The 21,913-nt window shown below is 40.1% G+C and overlaps 1 protein-coding gene across 1 annotated transcript in view; it reads right to left on the reverse strand.

Annotated features, from left to right (window-relative positions):
* Positions 1–453: 453 nt before the first annotated feature.
* The window catches only part of LOC140693525 (trafficking protein particle complex subunit 9-like), a 53,262-nt gene continuing 31,802 nt past the window's right edge, over positions 454–21,913 (reverse strand). Inside the window, exon 10 of the mRNA XM_072957345.1 lies at positions 454–729. The gene's annotated coding sequence lies outside the window, so the exon portion shown is untranslated. The remainder of the gene's footprint in view (positions 730–21,913) is intronic.

Consider the following 21,913-nt stretch of genomic DNA (forward strand, 5'->3'; position numbering starts at 1 on the left):
AGGCAGTGTGCATTACCAGCAGGCCAGACAGCAATGAAGGGTTTTCAATTGAGGCGCAAAGAAGCTGAGAGAGAAAGCCTCAAGGACACTACAAAAAGCTGCCCAAACTGCCATCTCCATGGTACTACTGAAATAGGAAAGAACAAATCTGACTCCACATTTGATCTGTTTCTTTGACTTTAACAAAGCCAAGTTAATATGCTCCGGTCTTTTCATGGGTTATGATGTCACAGAGGAAACGGACAGGTCAACAAGGAACCACTCTGCCGTGATCACGGAGCCGGGGAATGGGATGGGTTGCAAGATGTATGAAGCAGCCGCAACTGTGCCCGTGCTTCTAGGCAGGTATCCAAAATCGCCTCGACAAGGTGTCAAACATTTGTGCCCACGTCCTCATCAACAGACATGTATTAAAGACAAATGGAAACATATAAAAGGCCAATACCCTTGCTGGGTACACCGTCCAAAGAACAAAGTCTCAGTTTGACAACTGGCCATCTCGGTTCCATGGGATTCATTCTTGGAGAACCTTAAAAACCACTCTTCTGTCCTCAAGAATTGCTGCATATTTGTCCTATCTTTGGCTCAGGGATGCAGCACGTTCAAGTGAACTTTAATGTCTGCACAGATTTGACTGTCTTTCTCCAGGTTCATTTGTCCATTCCAATGAGGCCTGAGCTATGTCCATCCTCCGTAAGATCTATTCCCTCCAGTGACAGTTCATTGAGCCTGCAATTAAAAGCCAAGTGAACAAGACTGTCCTCAGCTAAAAATTTCACCCACCCTTCACTGTTTTCTTAATCTCCTCTCCTGGCTAATTGCAACAGACTAACACCTCCCTCCACCAAGATTACCAACTATGTCATTTTGTCTCCCCAAAGAGAAAGTAAGGTCCATAATAGAGGAGACAACTACATAGTCACCTCTGAATTCGTAGCATATAGAACTGTTAATAAAAAGATCTATGATTATGGCTTCTTTCCTTTAAAACCTTTCTGGTTATTTGAATGAGACCTTGGAAGGGAGGTGTTTGCTGTCCAGTATCTTGATCCACAAGACTCTGGAGGCCTTTTTCAGAATGGCTGTTCACTGATTCTTTCAAAACACAACTTATCAATCAAGGAGTATCTGGGCTTTTCTGCCAGGTGTTTGTGGTCACTCTAATGCCAGAACAACTTTAAATTATATCCTTACTTTGGATTTGTTATTTTTCCCCTCTTCCAACAAAATTGACTTTCCTTAATTTCTTGCCTTGAGGAATTTTTTTTTTCCTATTTCACCCTTTAGTAAACCAAGATCCTCAGGATGGGCTTGGCCCATAATATGATCCCCTATCCAACTCCTAGTGTCAGAGGCCTGGGGCTCACATCCTGCCCTCCTGTCAAGGCAACTGAAAATCAGTTCAGGATCAAACCAGCACCCCAGGGATTCTAAGGCTCGCTTATCTCCCAGAAACCCTGCTTTCTCATTTGTCTTGGCTTCTGAGAATTTTCCCTCACTTTCTTGACAATTTGTTGTGCAGCTTGAAAGATGAGGAAGGAAGGTTTTATTTCTTAATCAGCATTTTAAGGAACTTGTGTAATGAAAGTTTTCACGAGTTTCTAGAACCCTCCATTGCCGAGAAAGAAAACACACTAGACATTTTCTAAATTTAGCTCCCATGTGCATTTTTTCTTTGTTTTTGTTTTCTTAACTGTTAACAGACTTTTTTTTAATTAAAAAAAAATAAGGCCCCAAAAAGGATAGAACACTGAAGGGGCAATCAAAATTAAAGGGCAAAGACAGAAAAATGATAACTACTCTACAAAGTTAATATAATACATACACTATGTATCAGATCAGCAATTCTCAGTAACAGCTAATTGAAAAATGACCATGAGGTAAAATTTCTCTCCTGTCAGGACATGGCCAACAGAAAATACAATTAAACCAACAAACTAATATCCTAAGTCTGGCGAGGTACAGAAGTCTACAAGCTAAATGTGTCTTCTTCTGGAAAAGAGGAAGACACACCAGCTCTTTTCTGTGGAGCCTGAGCCCACGGGAGGACGGTGAAGTGAGCTCTGTAAGTACCCAATTAGCAAACTGAGTGATGAATAAATAGACGTGAGCTTTGATGACAGAGGTGATACTACTATTCATTTGTCCTGTAAAGTATGACTTCCGTTCAGTGATCAATACTTCGGTGTCCTCAGGAGTTGACATTATTCGAAAATGCACAGCCTGGGCGCAGACCTCCACTTTCAGCTCGTGACACTGCACTTAGATGTCACAAGGGCACCTCCAACTCCACCTGCAAAGAGCTGACTTCACGGTGCTCCTCCCATAGCCGTCCTGCCCAGGGCCTCTGGTCGGGGGCTAAGTTCTCCGTGCCTCTCCCAACTCAGACCCATCACTCACAGATGTGAATGAACCCCTCCTTCAGGGCCCAGATATCCTCAGACACCGAGTCCCACCACCCACACCTGACCTACCAGATACTCACTGGCACTCACTCAGCACTGACTCTGTGCTGGGACCATGCTGCACACTGCAAACGTTATCTCACTGGATCTCCACAACAGTCCTGGGAATTGGGTACATCGCTGCTTCAATTGATTAGATAAATTGTTTCACTTCCTTGAGTGCGTCATTCAAACTGACACGGCTACTGAGCCACAAGCCTGGGCCTGAAAACCACTTGAAAATTGAACACTGCTACACCTCGCAGCCACCCTACTCTGACTCATCACATCACCTCCTGCCAAGCCTTCTAAATGTTTCCAAGCATTCTACAAGACAAAAGTGAACTACGAGAGCACCCCACTCTCCAACATAAAATCTGTCAATGATGGTCCGCTGCCCTTAGGAGAAAGCCCCACCAGGCCTGAGCACAGCCCAACGGCCCAGCATCCGCGTTCCCTGCGCGGCCACGCCGCCTCACCCAGTACGCAGATCTACACGTGCCTTCTCTAGGACAGGGATGCAGACTCCGCACAACCCAGGGCTTGTCTCACTTGAACAATGATCACCTTCTTCAGTGTTCATCTTCTTCTTTGCTGACCCTCAGAAAAATGTTTTCTCATGATGAATAAATATCTTTTTCCTTATAACTTCCCATCATTGATAATGAGCTCCCCCGAAAGAGAGAAGACCTAATTGTCAGTCTCCTTATCTGTAAAGTGAGATTAACAAGGAAATATGTGAGGTTTTATGAGAAATAATATTCATGTGAGGCTGAGGGACAATTCCATCATACAATAAGCACTCAATATGTGCTTAATTAATATTAATAAGAATATATTGCATTCCAGCAACCTTCAATCAATTTTTAATGACTTTGTCCAACAGACTACTGACAAACTGTTGGACGAACCACTTTGAGCAGATCAGCACAAGCGTACTGGGATAGGTAAGCGCTGACTCCAGTTGCAGCTGCAGCCACCCAGCACTACGGGGTGGGGGCAGTTTGCTCAAGCTCTTACATGTTGCTTGAGCATTTAGTTGTCGTTATTGATTAAAGACAGGTGGGGGTTCTTTAGTCAAAGCACCTGAAACATAAATCTTCAAAGATTGATGCAAATTAGGTTTCAAGAACAACACTCTCACTAGAAATTATTTGAAAATCATAGTCTTAGCTACTCCGCACATCAAAAGGGCATGTTCTTAATGTATCTGACTAAATACACCGGAAGGGTTGTTTAAAAGAAATTACGATGAAGCCATCCTGAATAAGCTCCAGTATCATCTGCACAAAGCCCCACCCAAGGGTCTCATTTCACATTTCCACATAGGTGTTCAGGTAGCTTAACTTGGGTCTTGGTTTCTTATAACACGGGGCGGGGAATAGTTGTGGATAGATTTAAGTAGCAAATATATAACTAGGGTAATTGCTGTTAAGGAATTCTAGAAATAAGAAGATTGATATATAGTCCCACCCATAAGAAACTCAGCATGTCCAATTACAGCAGCATTAAAAATAAAATGAGGGATACATTTAACAAAAGTTTACAAGATTTGTACATTGAACTTTTTGAAGTATCACCAAAATAAATTTTAAAAGATCTACATATATGGAAGACATCCCATTTCCATGGAATGATAGACAGTATTATTAAAAATATTAAGACTCCTCAAAATGATCTACATATACAGTGGAATCCCTATCAAAATTCCAGCTGACTTCTTTGCAAAAATTGAAAAACTGATCCCAAAATTAATATGGACGTGCAAGGGGCCCAGGATAGGCAAAACAACCTTGCAAAAGAAGAGTAAAGTTGGAGGACTCACTTTAAAAGGTACTAAAATGCTATAGTAATAAGTCAGTATGATGCTGGCATAAGTTTGGATAAATAAATCTATGAGACACAATAAAAACCCACGGGGAAAAACTTACATTTACAGACAGTTTTCCACTACGGGGCCAAAAACACCCCATTGAAAGAATAGTCTATTCAACAAATTGTGCAGGGACAGCTGGGTATCTGCAGGCAAAAGAATCAATCTGGAATCTGAACACCCATATTTTATATAACAAATAAAAATTAAAACAAAGTAGATCACAGACAAAATGTAAAAATTAAACCTATAAACTTTCTAAAAGAAGACACAGTATAAATCTTTGTGGGCCTAGGATAGGCTTTGGTTTCCTGGATACAATACCAAGAGCACAAGTGATAGAAGAAAAAAGCAGATAAACTGGACTTCATCAAAATTAAAACCCTTTTCTTACAAAAGACATCATCAAGAAAGTCAAATGACAGGGGAAATGGGTATCTCAAGTCAGAGAGTGCGTGCTTAGCAAGAAAAATAAAATAAATCATTACATCTAACTACCTCCCCTGTAAAGAAATTGTTTTAATGTTTAAAAAAAATAAAGTGAAAGACAATGTGCAGAATAGAAGAACAATTTTGCAAAACATTTATCTAATAAGAGAGTAGCATCCAGGATATATAACGAATTCTTACAACTGAACAATACAATAAAACAGACCCAATTTTTAAATTTACCACAAATTTAGATACATATACAAATGGCCAATAAGCATATGAAAAGATGCTCAACATCACTAGACAAATCAAAATCAAAATGAGATCTCATTTTACACCCACTAGGATGGTTATTACCAAATCATGGACAATAACAAATGTCATTCAGGAGGCAGAGAAACCTCATATGCGGCCAGGGGAAAGGGACAATTGTGCAACATCTTTGGAGAAGTCTGGTATTTCCTCAAAAGCTTAGAGTTATATGGCTCAGCAATTCCACTCCTATATGTAGAGTCATCCCTCAATACCCTTGGGTGTTTGGTTTCAGGAACCCCACACCCTGGATACCATAATCCAAGGATGTTCGAGTCCCTTTACAATCAGCCATCTGGATCCATGTAGTGGAAACTACAGATATGGAGGGCCAACTGTACAACCAACAGAATGAAAACATATTCTCATAAAAATTTCACATCAATATTCATAGCAGTATCATTCAGAGTAGCCAAAAGTTACTAACAATATCCATCCATCAATGAACGGATAAACACATTTACCAAGAATAGGCCCACAAACTTTTGGTCATTGAAACTTTGACAAAGGAGGTGAGAACATACAATGGAGTAAAGACAGCCTCTTCAGCAAATGGTGCAGGGAAAACTGCACAGCTGCATGTAAATCAATGAAGTTAGACTACTCCCTCACAGCATACACAAAAATGAATTCAAAATGTGTTAAAGAATTAAACATGTAGACAAGACACTATAAACCTCTTAGAAGCAACCATAGGCAAAACATGTGACATACATCTCAGCAATGTTTTCCTAGAGCAGTCTACTCAAGCAATAGAAAAACAACCAAAAATATACAAGAGGGCTCTAATTAAACTTACAAACATTTGCACAGCTATGGAAACAGTAAGCAAAACAAAAAGACAACCAACCTATGGAATGGGAGAAAATATTTGCAATAAATGAAACTGCTAGGGGCTTAATTCCCAGAATATGTAAACAGCTTTTACACTTAATAAGAAAGAAAAACAAACAATTCAATTCAAAAATTGGCAGAAGTCCTAAAGAAACATTTCTCCAATGAAGACGCACAAATGGCCAGTAGGCACATGAAAAAATGTTCAATATCATTATCAGAGAAATGCAAATCAAAACTGCAATCAAATATCACCTCTCACCAGTCAGAATAGCCATCATTGAGAAGTTCACAGACAATAAATACTGGAGAGGCTGCGGAGAATTGGGAACCCTCCTACACTGTGGTGGGAATGCAGTTTGGTGGAGCCATTGTGGAAAAATTATAGAGGTTCATCAAAGACAAAACCTTGACCTCCCAGATGACCCAGCAATCCCACTCCTGGGCATATATCCAGAAGGAACCCTAATTAAAAAAGACACCTACACCCCAATGTTCACAGCAGCACTATTTACAATAGCAAGACATGGAAACAACCGAAATGTCCACTGACAGATGGCTGGATAAAGAGGTTGTAGCATATTTGTCCAATAGACTACTATTCAGCCATAAAATAATAATAAAATAATGCCATTTGCAGCAACATCAATGGACCTGGAGAATGTCATTCTAAGTGAAGTAAGCCAGAAAGAGAAAGGAAAATACCACATGAGATTGCTGACATGTGGAATCAAAAAAAAAAAAAAAGAAAGAAACAAAAAGATAAATTTCTCTACAGAACAGAAACAGACAGAGTCACAGGAACCAAACTGTGGTTACCAGAGGGGGGAGGGTGTGGGAAGGAATAAATTGGGAGTTCAAGGTTTGCAGTTACTGAGTATGTAAAGAATAAACAGCAAGTTTATACTGTATAGCACAGGAGAATATATTTAATATCTTATAGTAACTTATGTTTAAAAACAGTATGAAAATGAATGCCGGTATGTTCCTTTTTAACTGAAGTCTTGTGCTGTAGACAAGAAACTGACACAACATTATAAACTGACTAGACTTCAATGAAAATATTTTTAAATAGACTAAAACCAAAAAAAATGGAAAAGGATATTATCAAACAAAAAGAATAAAGTACTGATTCAGGCTACAATATGGATGAACCTTGAAATTTTATGTTAAATAAGCCAGACACAGAAAGCCAAATAGTGCCCTTTAAGGTGAACTGTATCTAAGCATTTATTGTACTACTCCTGTAAATTTTCCAGAGATTTGAAATCTATCAATATCAAAATAAAATGTATTATGCATTAAAAACTTAAAACGCTTCCTCACAGGAGGGCTTTGATTATTAAATGCAGAAACGCATATAAAGCTCTTGGAAAAACAATTTGCACGTCCACACACAGTCACTGCTGTCACTGCCACTCAGAGGGTGGTGCCAGCGCTGATGACAGCTGCCTCCACTCGCTCCCCTGCAGAAAGGAGTGAAGGCCTGAGCTCTGCCATGCAGGGTGAGCGTGAACCTGAGTCATACACAGCCACGTTCCAGACTCTGCGTTACCCAACTTTCTTATACAAACTGCAACATGTAATGTAAACACGCTAGAGGGATGTATCTTACAACACAGGGAATACAGACAATGTTTTACAGTAACTATAAATGGAGCATCTATTGTACACCTGAAACTAATATCATATTTTAAATCAGCTATATCGCTATAAAAAATTAAAAAATATTTTTAAAATGTTATCACTTTAATATTCAAATCGGTTTTTAAGTAAATACTAAACAGCTTAGAATATATAAAAGCATTTAATTGTGCTGTTTGTTTGCATATTTACATTCAGCCTCTTGCTAAAAGAGAATTTAAACAATTTTTTTAAACACAGCTTAACAACCATAACAACAAAAAGGCAAAACGGAGAGTGAAGAGAAAATGGAGATTCAATACTTAAATGAAACCAGGGGGAGATAAGCTCATAAAAATGGATTCGATGAAGTCAGGGCAAGTGTTAAAGGCCGACTACAAATTCAGCTGTAAGATTCTTGGCAGCTAAAGCAAAAAGAATATGATGAAGGGGTGGGTGGTAGAGCATGTGCTTAGCGTGCACGGGGTCCTGGGTTCAAGCCCCAGGGCCTCCACTAACAGATAAATACATCTAATTACCTTCCCACCAAAAGAACCCCAAAGAAAAGAAAAAGAGAAATTTCTTTCCCAAAAAACCCTGATATTAAATTTGGGTTAAATACTTAAAAACAGATAAAAAGAAAAATAAAAAAGATAAGTGACACTGTGAAGGAAAACCCCAGCTGGGCTAACAAGCTAAGTCACAAATCTAAGTGTGATAATGTCGGTTTACTGATCTAAGTTTTGCTGAGCTACTTGGTAAACCTGAAGTTTAGTGTCAGTTTAATGGGCTAATAAGCTAACACGTAAATCCAAGGACAACAATTGTCAGTAACGGGATCTGTTCCAAATTGATAAGCTTCAGTGTACTGATTCCTTGCTTTTTGTTGTTTGAGCCTTATTGGCTAATAGCCCCATACTTGTAATTAACCCTATAAAACCTCATGTGCACGTCTTGGAGGTGCTCAGAGGTTTGGAAAAGAAGCCCCTCTGAGCGTGTCAGCATAATAAATCTCAGTACTACAACCCTGTAAGTTATACTTGTTTCTTGGCTTGCCTGTTGTTTCTATAACAACACAAGCGATAATGCCCGTGAGATAAATCTGCGGAGGTTGCTGTCAGGTCCCCATGTCTCACGTAGGAAAATCTGAAATATTTTTCTCACCATTCAGGGTCATCATAAGCCCACCTCACACCTCCCGCAGTTAAATGCAAGAGCACAGGTAGGGCCAGACCTTTGCTGTCTCTGTGTCATCACAGTGAGACAGGATGGAAGGGGGAAGAGCACAGCCATTCAAGGAAGGCCACAGCAATTAACATCAAAATGTTAAAGGATTCAACCCCCAATAGGCCTTGAGGCTCAGGATGAAGAGATTTAACTTCTAGCAGATCTTGAGCTTCAGTAAACATCCATTGTATTAGTAACTTGGTCAATAACATGCCCCAGGCAACATGGCAGTCCCAATGATAGCCACAAAAGGTCAAAGGGTGGGAAATGGCCAACTCCCTGGGAATCCCAGCGCCTTACCCTAAGGCTGGTCCTTCTACTTATTAGCATATGAAACCACCAAGCCCAAGAAAACAAGCAACACAGTGCCACCTCGCGGTCACCACTCTCTCTCCCTCTTTGGGGAAGGCCCTCAATCTGTGGAGTGTGTACCTACTTCTAATATGAGCATCAAACCCCCACACCTCGTGACGTTTCTCTTGCATTACAATGTATCTCTCTGAATAAATCTACCTTTACTCAACACTGGCTTGCTCTTGAATTCTTTACTGCATGAAGTTAAGGAACAAAATCTGGTGGGGTACATCCCAGGGGCTCAATGAAAGCCTGGGACACAGCCCTTCTCATGCCCAACGTTTTTTATTCTTGTATCAACAGGACTCGGTTGTGAAGGGAGGTCTGAGGCCACAGCTAAGGGACAGAAGCAGCCTCCAGGGCTCCAATTGGTGGGCAGTCTCTCCCCCAGCATGGGTCTTGGGGTCTGCCCGGTTCTCTGTGTTTCTCTGTTGTGCTCACTCCCCAGACATACAGCGTACTCCTAGGCTTGTCCCCACAAAACCCTTCTCTCCAAAATACAAGCACGTCATGTCACAATCCTCTTGTTCAACAAGGAAATGTTCAGCCCACTTTTTTTCCTCCCCAATAAAGTACCCAACTGTCCTCGCTCCCATCACACCACTATTTTTTGTGAGAACTCTGCACTCGACACACCCCATCCTGAACACAGGTGCCTTACTGGCTGTGATTGAGATGTTTCTTTCTCACACAGCCTGCGTCCTTTCACTTTCCCCTTGTTACCTTAAAAAAGCATTTCCTGAGTCACTCACCCCTCTGATTCTGAACTAACAAAGTGCTGAGTTTGCAGTCACTATATGCATACATCCCAGTTTTGGCTAGGTTTCCATCACAAGATCTTCATTAAGGAGCTGTATCAAGAAGTTTAAAGAGGCTATTCTTACATCTGAGTGGAGGAGCCTGCAAAAAGTTGAATGGCTTTGAAGAGAGAGTTAACTAGGGACAAAGAAGTTGCAGGTCCTAGTCAAAAGTGTCATGAGGCAAAATGTTCTCCCAAGGCTCAGTGTGGCTTATGAACACGGAGTCGGCGGGGAGGAGGTGACAGGCAGTGAGTAGGGTGAGTGATACGGGTTACGCTCCCCCAGCTGGGGAAGAAAAGGTTTTTTCCAGTTTTCCAAACAATTTCTTACTACCTTTTTCTATTATTGTCACATACTATTTCCAACGAATTAAGCATATCAATGTCAGTCATTTGGGCCACTTGGGAGAAGCTACACGATGCCATTCACAGGGCTGGGACATGACAGCCACACCAGTCTAGATTGAAAGAACAGTCGGGGTATTTGCAAGGTAATCACGGGCATGCAGCAAACTCCCCAGCTTCAATGACCTCATCTCAATGCTGGGGCCAAGAAAACTACCAAGCAAAGTGCGTGATGATTATGGCCAACATCTGTTTACTAGGTAAGTGCCCGTGAAAGCTGCCGCTTAATGAGGAATGAGTACGATCAACGAGGCCCTGTCTACCTGGCCACACGCGCCCTGCCTTCCTGCCTTGGTGCAGCAGCAGAACTTGTTTAGCTGAGATGAACACCCCCAGAGCAGCCTCGACGGGAAAGCTCCCAGCTCTGCACGGCAAGACGTGTTCCTTTCCTTCTCAGAGCTGATCACAATTTGCTGTCGTCTGTTTTTATGTTTATCCCTTTTGTAACTGTCTCTCCTTCGGAGTTTTTGCTCAAGCAGCACAGGGCCAGATGTGTCTTGCGGCCTGCCGGATATTCTGGGCAGGGAAACAGCAGACTCCATATCTGGCTCTGGTGCTGAACAGAGAGGGCAGAAGGCCCAGGGGGCCATGCTGAACCGAGGCCTCTGCACCCAAAATTATGGTCTGATTTTGGGCAAATTATACAGTCTTTTTACCATGAGATTCCTCATCTGTCCATGAAAATAACTGTCCATGGCACATAGAATTACAAGGATTATAGGAAATCACCAAATTCATAACCTAGCCAAGGGGCTACAAGTGCATCCTCAACAGACAAATGCTGCCTTTACGGCTCTGACACATGCTAAGCGGGGCGGCCCCACACAGTGAACACTGCTAAGTGCCAGTGGGTTAAGTGCTTCATGTGTGCTATAATACTCTTTAGATCTTACAACAATCCCAGGGTGAAACGAATGTTATGCCCATTTCACAGATTCACCAACAGGTTAAGAGATTTTGAATTCTATTTCAAGGCCCTATGGTGAAGAAATGGCAATTTAAACCGGAATCTGGGCCCAGGCCTTGGCTCCATCTCTCTCCAATCCACCTGACCACTTGCCTTTGAATTCCACCTCTCCAATACACAAGTTTCAGCCGGCCAGCTCTTAAATGCAATTTGTGCAGTTTGTCAATGTTGGTTAATTACCATAAACTGTTCTCAGAAACCACTACAGTAAAGAAAGGTGGACTTAAGGAATTCTGCATTGCGTTCTCCTGCAATGTGCAGGATCCCTTTCCTACACCTCCAAATCCAAGTGTATGCTTCCTCCCTGTTTATGTTTGCACACGGCTTATTAAAGCAGAAGGTACCTGCAGTAATTCCATCTCGGTTGCTTTCCAAGGTTGCAGATTATCCATAATCAGTCTGTGAACGAAAATACTACAATGTGAATGAGAATACTGCAACCATGACAGTAAACAAAGAATACTGAAACCAAGTCATTAAAGGCTGCCGCCACCCCCCAGCTAGGACAGGCCTGCAGCCCAGCTGCTACAGCAACTCACAATGGTGTCATCTGAGCAGACTCAGAATAAGAAAGGACAGGCTACTGGCCCGAGATAGCTAGGTGCTTGTCTAAAAAATGAATTCAGTGAGTCCAAATATTTGCTTCCTCTCACACATACAAAAGTACTAAATTCTTGAACTTGAGATACCTGGCTTTCTTTAGATAACAAGCAATCTTTTATTGTTCCAACAACCTGGTCTTTGTTGTAAAGCTCCTATTTATCCTAGCTCTGCCTCAACCTCTTGGGAGCAGTCCCTCAGAGAGTTCTGACAGGCTGTCATCCCGGCTCGAGTCCTCCCGCCAAATGAAATATAACTCTTAAATTTTAGGCTGCACATGTATTTCAGTCAACAGTTTTGGACACCATGAAGCACCACAGCAGATTTCTCTCCACCTGAACTCTCCAAGTAACCGGAACCTTGGTACCAACAGTGGCCCTTTGTGCCCATCCACCTCCTCGGGGAGTCCAGATGAATTTGGGTGAGTCTCTCTTGGTTCTCGGATCTCACATATTGGTTGATGATCCTAAGTTTATCTGGCGGTGTATCCAGGTACGTGGCCCTCCAGTTGAAAGAACCTGAGGTGAATTACCCACCCAGTGGAGACATATTTGGTGGGGCCTGGTTGAAAGATAACAGGAAATATCCACCTTGAGGATATGTCCAAAGTGGGGCTGGTGGAAACATATGAGGAAAATACTCACCCAGTGGAGACATCCTGAGTGAGTCCAAGTTGAAAGACACTGGGTTCAGGACTGAGTGGTTAGGTAAGAGTCTGGTCTAATATTTTCCTCAATTTGGTTACCTACATTGAATTTTTCAGGATAAAAGTAAAACTCTTATGAGGAAACTTTCAACTCCAAAATTCGGACCATCCTCCTGGCTGGTAACAGCTTTCTCGGGTGACAGAGAATCTTCCAGAAGTGGTAGACACAAAGACTTCATGACACAGAGTTGTCCCTGTGGGAAATCTTACTAGCAAATTTATTCTGAGAACCCGACCTTACAATGGGGAATAGAACTTTCAAAAAAAAAAATAAAGAACAGAAAAGAAAAGAAAAAGAAATGACAGATTGCCAGTCTCCAACTATTACCCCAGCCAGGTTTATGTACATACAAAATTTACAACATTAATTGGGAATAAGAAAAAAAAAACTCACTCTGAAAATAACTAACCAGGCCTGATAAAAACAATTTTGGCATTCTGAACTTATAAAAACAAAATCCCCTTTAGGGGTAACTTGGATTTCTCTTCCTGTGTCCTTGAAATGTAAATGTTTTATCTTTCTCTGGGTGTTTTAAGTGTGTGTATGTATGTATATGTATGTTTAGTTTATTTTTTAAAGGAAACCTTGGACTCCACCATACAAAAGTTTCAAGTATTGTGTACATATGGTGGCCACGCAAATAAATTGGGATTCTAAGCAATTCTTTGATAGTACCAATTTTCAGATATTTTGCCATCTTAAACTTTGTTGCATCAGCCTGGACCACAAAGGCTTTTAGCTTTTGGAGAGTAAACCTTTGAATTTTATTTAGGCAACACCCCGACTCTCATGTGAAAGGGCCTCTTCATCTTATTGGTTTAAAATCACTATATATATATTATATTTGTATATAAATTGACGGCCATATGATGGATTTTTTAATTTGGAAAACTTTTTAATTGGTGAAAGTTTAAAGAGATCTCATTATAAACAGTTGTTTTATGGTTTCTATTAAAATCAAGTTTAAATGTAGAAAAATATATCTACTGGTTAACCTAAGAACTTAGTTAAAAAAATAAAACTGGTTTGAAAAGCTACGTTTGTGTTTTTCCTTTCTAATAAATGTTTCTAGATATGCTAATAAAAACTTAGAATTATTAATGTTAATTAGGTTGAATAACTGGAAAAATGATTGTAAAAATGTCGAAAAAAAAATTAAGTGGCTTATCCCAAAAGGATAAATATTTTTATATGGTTATTTTGAATCAAATACATAAAATGGACATTTTTGGATTTACATACAGGGTTTTGATACTACACAACGTAAAGTTAAAAAAAAAAGGGCCAAAGAGTTCACCTACTCCCCCCCAAGACTAAAGTTCAAACAAGCCCATTTTACTTACCACAGTTTGAAATATATGTATATATAGACTGAAATACTTGATCAATAATTGGGATAACAGACCAATTAATGAAATTAAAAACTGAGAAGTGCCTAAGCTCTTTGGCTGAAACTTGGGCATCCTAGAGACTTCTATAAAATTATATACAATGCACACACACACAAAAAAAGGTTTCTGGCACTCCTTCTAGAAATAAGAATTATTGATTAAACTTAATAAATATAAAAATTAAAGGTATAAGATTTAATAAAATTGAGATAAAAGTTTGTGAAATTGGTATATTTAAATGGTCTTTATACAAAACTTTTGCTTATGTTGTGGGATACGTATGTTTAAGAGGAAAAACACTTCCCCTTCTTGGTATTATAAGGCTAGGCACATATCTGTCCCTCTGAAAATATTAATTGAACAAATTAAAATAAACCAATATAGTTACATAAGCCGTCCAATATAATGTAAAACTAAAAACTAATTTGAGTGGCTAATAAAAAAATACAGGTTTACCCTGGGTTTAACTTATAACACAAGGAAAAGAGATCTTACTAAATGCCTTATGCAAGTTTTGGAAGACATATTTAAGTAAGCCTTAATGTTTTAAAACATGGAATTCTTTGTTTACAGCTCTTCTCACTGATACAAAAATGCCATTTAAGGAGATAAAATACGGCATGGGTGAGAGAGCAGTTCTCTGGGGACCTGGAAGACAGTGTCTTTGTCTTGCACATCAGAAATATAAATATAACAAACAGTGACCTAGGACTGAGTCTAATTAGCTCAACCAAATAAACCTTAAGGCCAAGAAATTTTTGGCATATTAGAACTCAGAACTCTGAAGGGTCCTTCAGCCTTTGTGAAGATATTTTAACTGTCTGTTTCATAAAAAGTAAGCCTTAGTGATTTGAGCAAGCAAATTCAGCTTACTCCAACTATTATTATACCTATCTTATAAGTAAGTTTTAAAGTGAAGCTATGAGATCTCTAGCTTTTTTCTGATTATAAGCCTGTGTACACATTATAGAAGTGAGATATTTCTACTGCTAAAGAAAAAAAATTCAAAGTCATAGAGCTCTGCTTAATTGACGTAAAAATATAAGAGCTTAAACATTAAGTATTTTTAAAATAACAACTGAACAAATTGACTTTCAGCGTCATGTGAAATGGAAAATATTCAATATTAAGATAATATTTGATATTGTTTAGTTTAAGTATGTTCTAATTAATATAGACATCTTTAAAGTCATCAATATTATGTATAATACCTTTACTGTACCTAGGTTTAATGAAAGTCAAATAAGATCCTGTTATATCTGTTGCAGATTTGTCAAAAAAAAAAATAAAAGTAATGTGCTGTGGTAAAATTTTAATTAAATTAAATGCAAATGAGATGAGAGCTTTGGGTAAATATTTAAAATATATTTTTAAAATGTATGTTTAAGATAATCTCCAAGTGTTTGGTATCTTTAAATTCTAGTGGTGTGCTAAATTAAGTTAAATGACAAGATTTTATTAAATAGCTATGCCATTTTCAGATAAAATAACATTGAAATACGAATTACTTAACATTTGACTTCCTCTTACAGTGAAACTAAAGGTATATAGAAATATTAATAAATGGTTGGTGCCACACTGAAATAGTCTCTATTAGTAAGGGAATGATCTCAGTATCCTAGGAAAGTAATATAAATGCGTAAAGGAAGATGTAAGAATGGAATAATACTTTGTTAATGAAAAATAGTGACTTTCTCCTGAAGCTGGTTACCTCTGAATGGAAGACAAAATAAGGGACACACTAATATAAGTATAGAAAACTGTGGAAGGCTTGTGGAAAAGGAACCCTGAGGGAAGAGTTTTGTACATGGTCAGAATTGGCTAAGTTTAGAAACAAATTGGGCAACGTAAATGAATCTTAGAAGTTAGCTGGAACAAGATTAGATTTGGTTTTCTCTCTGTTAAGAGGAAAAAATTTTCTTAAAATATTAATCCACCTTCAGTAACAGATTGTAAAACTTCTTATACCACTTAGCTGATCTGTTCTGCCTTTACATTTGACATATTTTCTTGTTAATGAATTAGTACTACTTTACAGTGATCTATATGTTTATCTGATCAAGTGTTCTGAAATCTTTCACAAAGCTCCCCAAATATAAAATTCTAATTAATTAAATAAAAATTAATTTAATTAATTAAAATTCTTTTAATCTCCAGTTAAGTTTGGGATGCTACAGAAGGCCCCTGAAACATCCCAAAGAGAGATTTTTAACTATAAAGTTTCATTTGGCATTTTAAATAACATGGAATTGTCAAATGAATCATAAAACTTCTAAGGTTATATTGAATGAGAAATATTATTAATATAGGTATTGTAGAAATTACATGGACTCCCTAAAATTCTGGCATATCTGAAATGTTACCAGTGATAATTATGGGTATAGTGAACAGGTTTCTTTATTGATTATAGTGTAACGGTGTTTAACCATGCTTTTAAATTTTTGTCATTTATAGACAGTTAATTGTTTTCTTCTGATGGTTTTGCAAAATGCTTTCTCTTCAAGGAGATTTACTGATTTCTAATAAATTTCAAACTACAGCACTGAACTAAACTGGGTAAGAAATTTTAAAGTTCTAATGAAAACTCTCATTAAAAGAATTAGTTACATGGGACTGATTAACCTGCTGAATATGGTTATAATTTTTGATATTGTTTGAAATACTACTGGCTTTTAACCTGTTTCCCAGACGTAAAGAATCTCTTCTCCTTAAGCTAGTTATGGTTCACAGCAATTTGATAAATTATACCTATGTAATCACACTTGGAACACTTATCTTTTCTCTCTATCTGATCCCTCAAGAGACTAAAAACACTTAGGTCCCCAGTGGCTCTATCAAACAAATTAGGGAGATCATCTCCTAACAGATATAGGAGTATAAAGATATTTTAAGGACTTTAAAGAGAAAAGAATTTACCTAAATCTGTAAGGCAGAAACCCATGAAAAGCCTTGACGTGGCTTTCTTGGCCTTAGCAAACCTTAACATTCTACCCTGAGACTCCGTATTAAAACTTCCAACACAGCCAATTTAAAAAAGCCTATATGATCAAATAATCAGACTTAACTTGTAAAAAATTAATCTTGATTTGGCTATATTTGAGAAAACTGAGGGTAACTTAAGAGAGAAAATAAATTATATTTTAGTGGATATTAAATTCTAGTTTTGTTAATTGAGGTCCATATTTACTAAGACACTTCCCAGATCATTCCTTGCTGTTATGTCACATTACTCTACGGTTTAATTGAATTACGAAAAAGATACTCTAGGTTTGTTTCTGAAGCTCAGAAATCTATCCTTGGGTAAAGTTCCAATGCCCCATGACCTGCAGCCAGGGGTTATACATACTGCAACAGGCATGACTTAAAGAACTGTCTCCAACCTGAATGGAAGGACCCTTTTTCAGGTACTCTTTACCAGACCATACACACCAAAGCTGAAGGAAACGGAGTCTCCGATTCATTTCCTATCTGAAACATCCCCTGCACTGCACTGGCCTATCGAGAGCTGCTCCCCTGAAAACAATGCCCAAATGGAGAAAAAGCTACCAGACCAGGATGAGAAGAAGATGACATCTGAGCTAGACAGCTGACCCAAGACACCGGACCAGGACTGTATACCAATTACTTTGATAATTTCTCCAACCTTTGATTATGAACTACTCCACTTGTTAAGTTTATGATAAATTACCTATGTCTAGTACTTCTGTGTTACCTTGGTGGGTTTCCCTACTCCAAGGCTCTAACTAGATAGCCCTCAGAAACGTTATTCTAAAAAGAATTTATAGTTCTGTTTAGGCCACTGTTGATCTTACAAGGTGGGAGATTTCAACTGGCCAATTAATACCTGCTCTGACCCTGACCATAAATATGAACTTTCTCATAGGATCAAACTCAGAAACACAAGCAAAATTTTAACCCAAAAATACAACTTCTCGACTATTAAATTCTTACTCGTGACTTTATTAACGTTACTAGCTGTATTACTTATATCCTGTCTATTTTATAAAATTGTTGTCTGTTACAATTCCCAATGTGTAACTAGGCCCACAAGATTGATGATGGCTAAACATCTTGAAGAAACAGATAAAATTTATAACCCTGAATAAAATAAATATAATAGTGTGATTCTATTTATGGGAATGAGCAAAGATGGGTAAACACTTTCTGTATCATAATAGACTAGTAAGACAGGTGATCCAGAGAACTTTTAGTATCAACAGGGCCTGACAAAAAAAACTAACACCTTGAATGGCAACTCAGAAGATTCTTCACCTGAACTAGGAATGAGCCATCCTAGCACCGTGGGACAAAATTGGTCATGAAATTTCTCTCAAAATATTGGTCGAATTTAGGACCAAGTGGGAGCACTGTGAATGAAAATACTACAATGTGCATGAAAATACTGCAACCATGACAGTAAACAAAGAATGCTGAATCCGAGTCATCAGCGGCTGCTGCCAACCCCCAGCGAGTACATGCCTACAGCCCGGCCTCTCAGCCACTCACAGTGGTGCCCTCTGAGCAGTCTCAGAGTAAGAAAGGACAGGATACTGGCCCTAGATAGCCAGGGGATTGCCAAAGGAATGAATTCAATGACCCAAATGTTTGCTTCTCACCATACATAGAAAAGCAGTAAATACTTGAACTTGAGATATCTGGTTTTCTTTAGATAACAAGCAATGTTTTATTGTTCCAATTACCTGGTCTTTGTTGTAAGCTTCTATATATCCTAGCTCCTCCCCTACCTCTTGGGAGCAGTCCCTCAGAGTGATCTGAGAGGCTGTCATCCCGGCTCGAGTCCTGCAGCCAAATAAAACAAAGCCCTTAACATATAGGCTGAACGTTTATTTCAATGACGTTCCAGAATAGACACAACTCATCAATTCTGTAATGGAACACACTGAATCAGGAACCAAAGCGTGTTTTAGTCCGGAAAATCTCCGGGTTCCTATTTCTTCCTGTCATTATACAATCCCTCTAGAACTCATTAATTTGCTGTCTGCTCCTCTGGCAACAAAACTCGTAGAAGACTCAACTCAGCAGAGCGCCCTGCTGGGGAGAACACCCCGCAGAAGCACTGCAGGCTGCCTGCCCTCCTGCACGCTCTGCTGACCCTTGGTGTCCCCCGTGGAGACCAGGCCAACAGAGCTGTTCCTAACAGCTACAAATTCGCACTCGTTAAATAAATCATTTTATTTTATATGATATTTTACGTATATACCCATCTCTGAAAACAGCTTTGCAGAAACTCAAATCTTCAACATCAATCCCCAAAGGCAAATCCGGTCCCCAAAGGGAAACAAGACTTAAGACAACGCTAAGGCCTCCAATGTCCTCTCAAGGACCGTCAACCAAACTGCCTGCAGGTCTGCAGCTGCAGGCTGTTACATGTCTGCTTTTAAAGCAACCCCTTCCTGCCCTCGGGTATTACAGTGTCCCTCTACGCCCTCCTGTCTCAGAGTAAAAGCAGCCATTGCAGAACCTTGCAGGGAAGCACTGACAGGAGTCGACAAAGAGGATCAGAGCTAAGCTAATACTTCTGATGACACGACCTTGTCACTGTGTCACTTTACAGATGAAGATATATATAGAGAGAGGTGGGGTGATATTGCTTAAAGTCACACAGCTAATAAGTGGCAAAGTCTATAACTCTGCTCTTCCCTTCGGCGTGACGCCCCAGCTGGGACGCCCACAGGGTTGTCTCATGCCTGCCTGAACAATCCTCTCCTGTCACTCATAACCCACCACAGGGTCTGACCCTAGCCTGCCTTTTCAGCATCTATTCCCTCCAGTCTCTCAGGAACAAGGCCGTTTGGGCCACTGTATGACTTCCGGCTCCCGGAAACATCAGTGCTCATGCTGGTCTTGCCTGTGCATCCGGCCCGCTGCTCAGAGGCTCTTCCTCCCCTACAGGAGTACATTTCCACTCTCCGCAGGGACACCTCCTCAGGGGAGCCCTCTTCTCGCTCTCAGCACGGCAGGGCCACATCCCGAGCTGCCCCATTAGGACAGTGTGCGCCCAGGTCTGTTAATCAGACCAGCAGCATCAGAGCCAGGGATTATGCCCGGGCTACCCTGCAAAACTACTGCCCGCCACACAGCCCCCAGCCAGCAGGTCACCTGGAAGTCACAGCAAGTGCCCCACCCAATCCAGAAGCCTCTTCATTTGCCAGCATCGCTGATGACTGTTTTCCAAACTTTGGTCAGTTTCGCACAAAACAGCACCTTCAACTGTGAAGCAGAGGGTTTCACTTCTGCTCCCCATCCTTACTGGCAATGTCAAGGAAAACAAAGAGGCCTTTTCTCAACACTTTTATAATGACACCCTCCCACCCACAATACTCATATGCTCAAGAGCTTTGGATCCACGTGATTTTCTTTCCCTTATGATAAGCGGCTCAAAACACTGCGGGATTCCTTCTATTTAGAGGGTATTTGTACTCAGTTTATCGGCTTTAATCTGTTTTTGTCTCTCTTCAATATCCCTAGCAGTTGCCACCTCTTACTCCCTTCAGCAGCCTCCCTCCCAACATCTACTCTAGGAAATCAGCTGTGATGAGGGGCCCTGGGGCAGTCACAGACGATGCAACTAAGGCAAAGAGAGGGTCCATAATTTGCCCGAGAAGATCAGCTTCAACCCCCAACAATGTGTGTCACGTCCCTTTGTTTAACTCTTATGCTAAGCAAGATAACTTTTTGTAGATTATGGTTATAAACAGATGAGGTATAAAAATACATACAAGGACACACATCTACTCTAAGATGCTCACTAACTCCACTATTTTGTTTCTACTTATTTCTATTAAAAAATAGTAAGAACCTCTGCAGTCAGTATAGCAAAATGTTACTGGGCTTTAAATCCAGAATATAGAGGTGTTAAATGTGTCATTACTCATACTTATTTGTATGTTCACAATACAAAATTATTTGAAAGTCCCTCTCACCTCCCCCTACTCACTACTGGCTCTCACCTGAGCTCCCAGACCACACATCTAACAACCTTTCACTTTACCCACAGCTGAACTCATCAGATTTCCGCAGAACTCCCTCTGCAGCTTTCCCTCCTCAGAGCACAGAAGGAGAATCATTTACCTCATTAATCCACCCAGAAACCTGGGCCTTACTCCATCCTACATTCACAGACAGCCTTCATCCTTTCCTTTTTAACATCTAAACATGCCTTCAATATGTTCGCTTTTAAACACTGACCGTCCCACTGCTCAAGTGGAAGCCACCAACACTGCCCACCTGGACTCACGAGTCTCCTACGTGGCCCCACAGCCACTCTCCCCTACTTGAGACAAATGGGACTTTGTCACTCCCGCGCTTTTTGGACTCTTTTCAGACCCACTCTTCTTAGAAGAAACTCCAAGTTCTTCACCAGGTGAAAGTCTTTGCCATGAAATTGTCACCTCAGGGAGGGCAGGACCCGCCCTCTCCCCTCGGCCCCGCCCTCTCCCCTCGGCCCCGCCCTCTGGCAGAGCATCAGCTTGGGAGGACCTGCTGAGCTACACCAGCCTGTATTCTAAACCTGGTCTGAGTTCTTAGCAAACTGCTTCAATTATCCATACAATTCCAAGGTAAATTAGAAAGATTTTAGATGTTGAGCTAGACTATTGATTTTGGGATTTTGCACTAGCAACCTGCAAGGACATGTTCTAAAGATTCTGTCTTCTTAAAACCACACCCAGGTTAAAGGAGTATTTGTGGAATGTCTTCGGAGGAAAAGGGACTGTACTTTTACAGGCTTTATGTTTTATAACATGAACAACCCGGACAGGGTCACAAATGGAACCGCCTCACAAGTGACAGAAGACAGGTGAGAGGCACAAAGCAACAGGTTGCAAAGATGGTAAGAGCAAACATGATTCTCCAACCCCCCCAAAAATTTTTGAAACAACCAAAAATTCTGAATTTTAAAAGTAAAAGAGTATCATATAGAGAA

The sequence above is a fragment of the Vicugna pacos genome, unplaced genomic scaffold (genome assembly GCF_048564905.1).
Source record: "Vicugna pacos unplaced genomic scaffold, VicPac4 scaffold_19, whole genome shotgun sequence".
NCBI lineage: Eukaryota > Metazoa > Chordata > Mammalia > Artiodactyla > Camelidae > Vicugna > Vicugna pacos.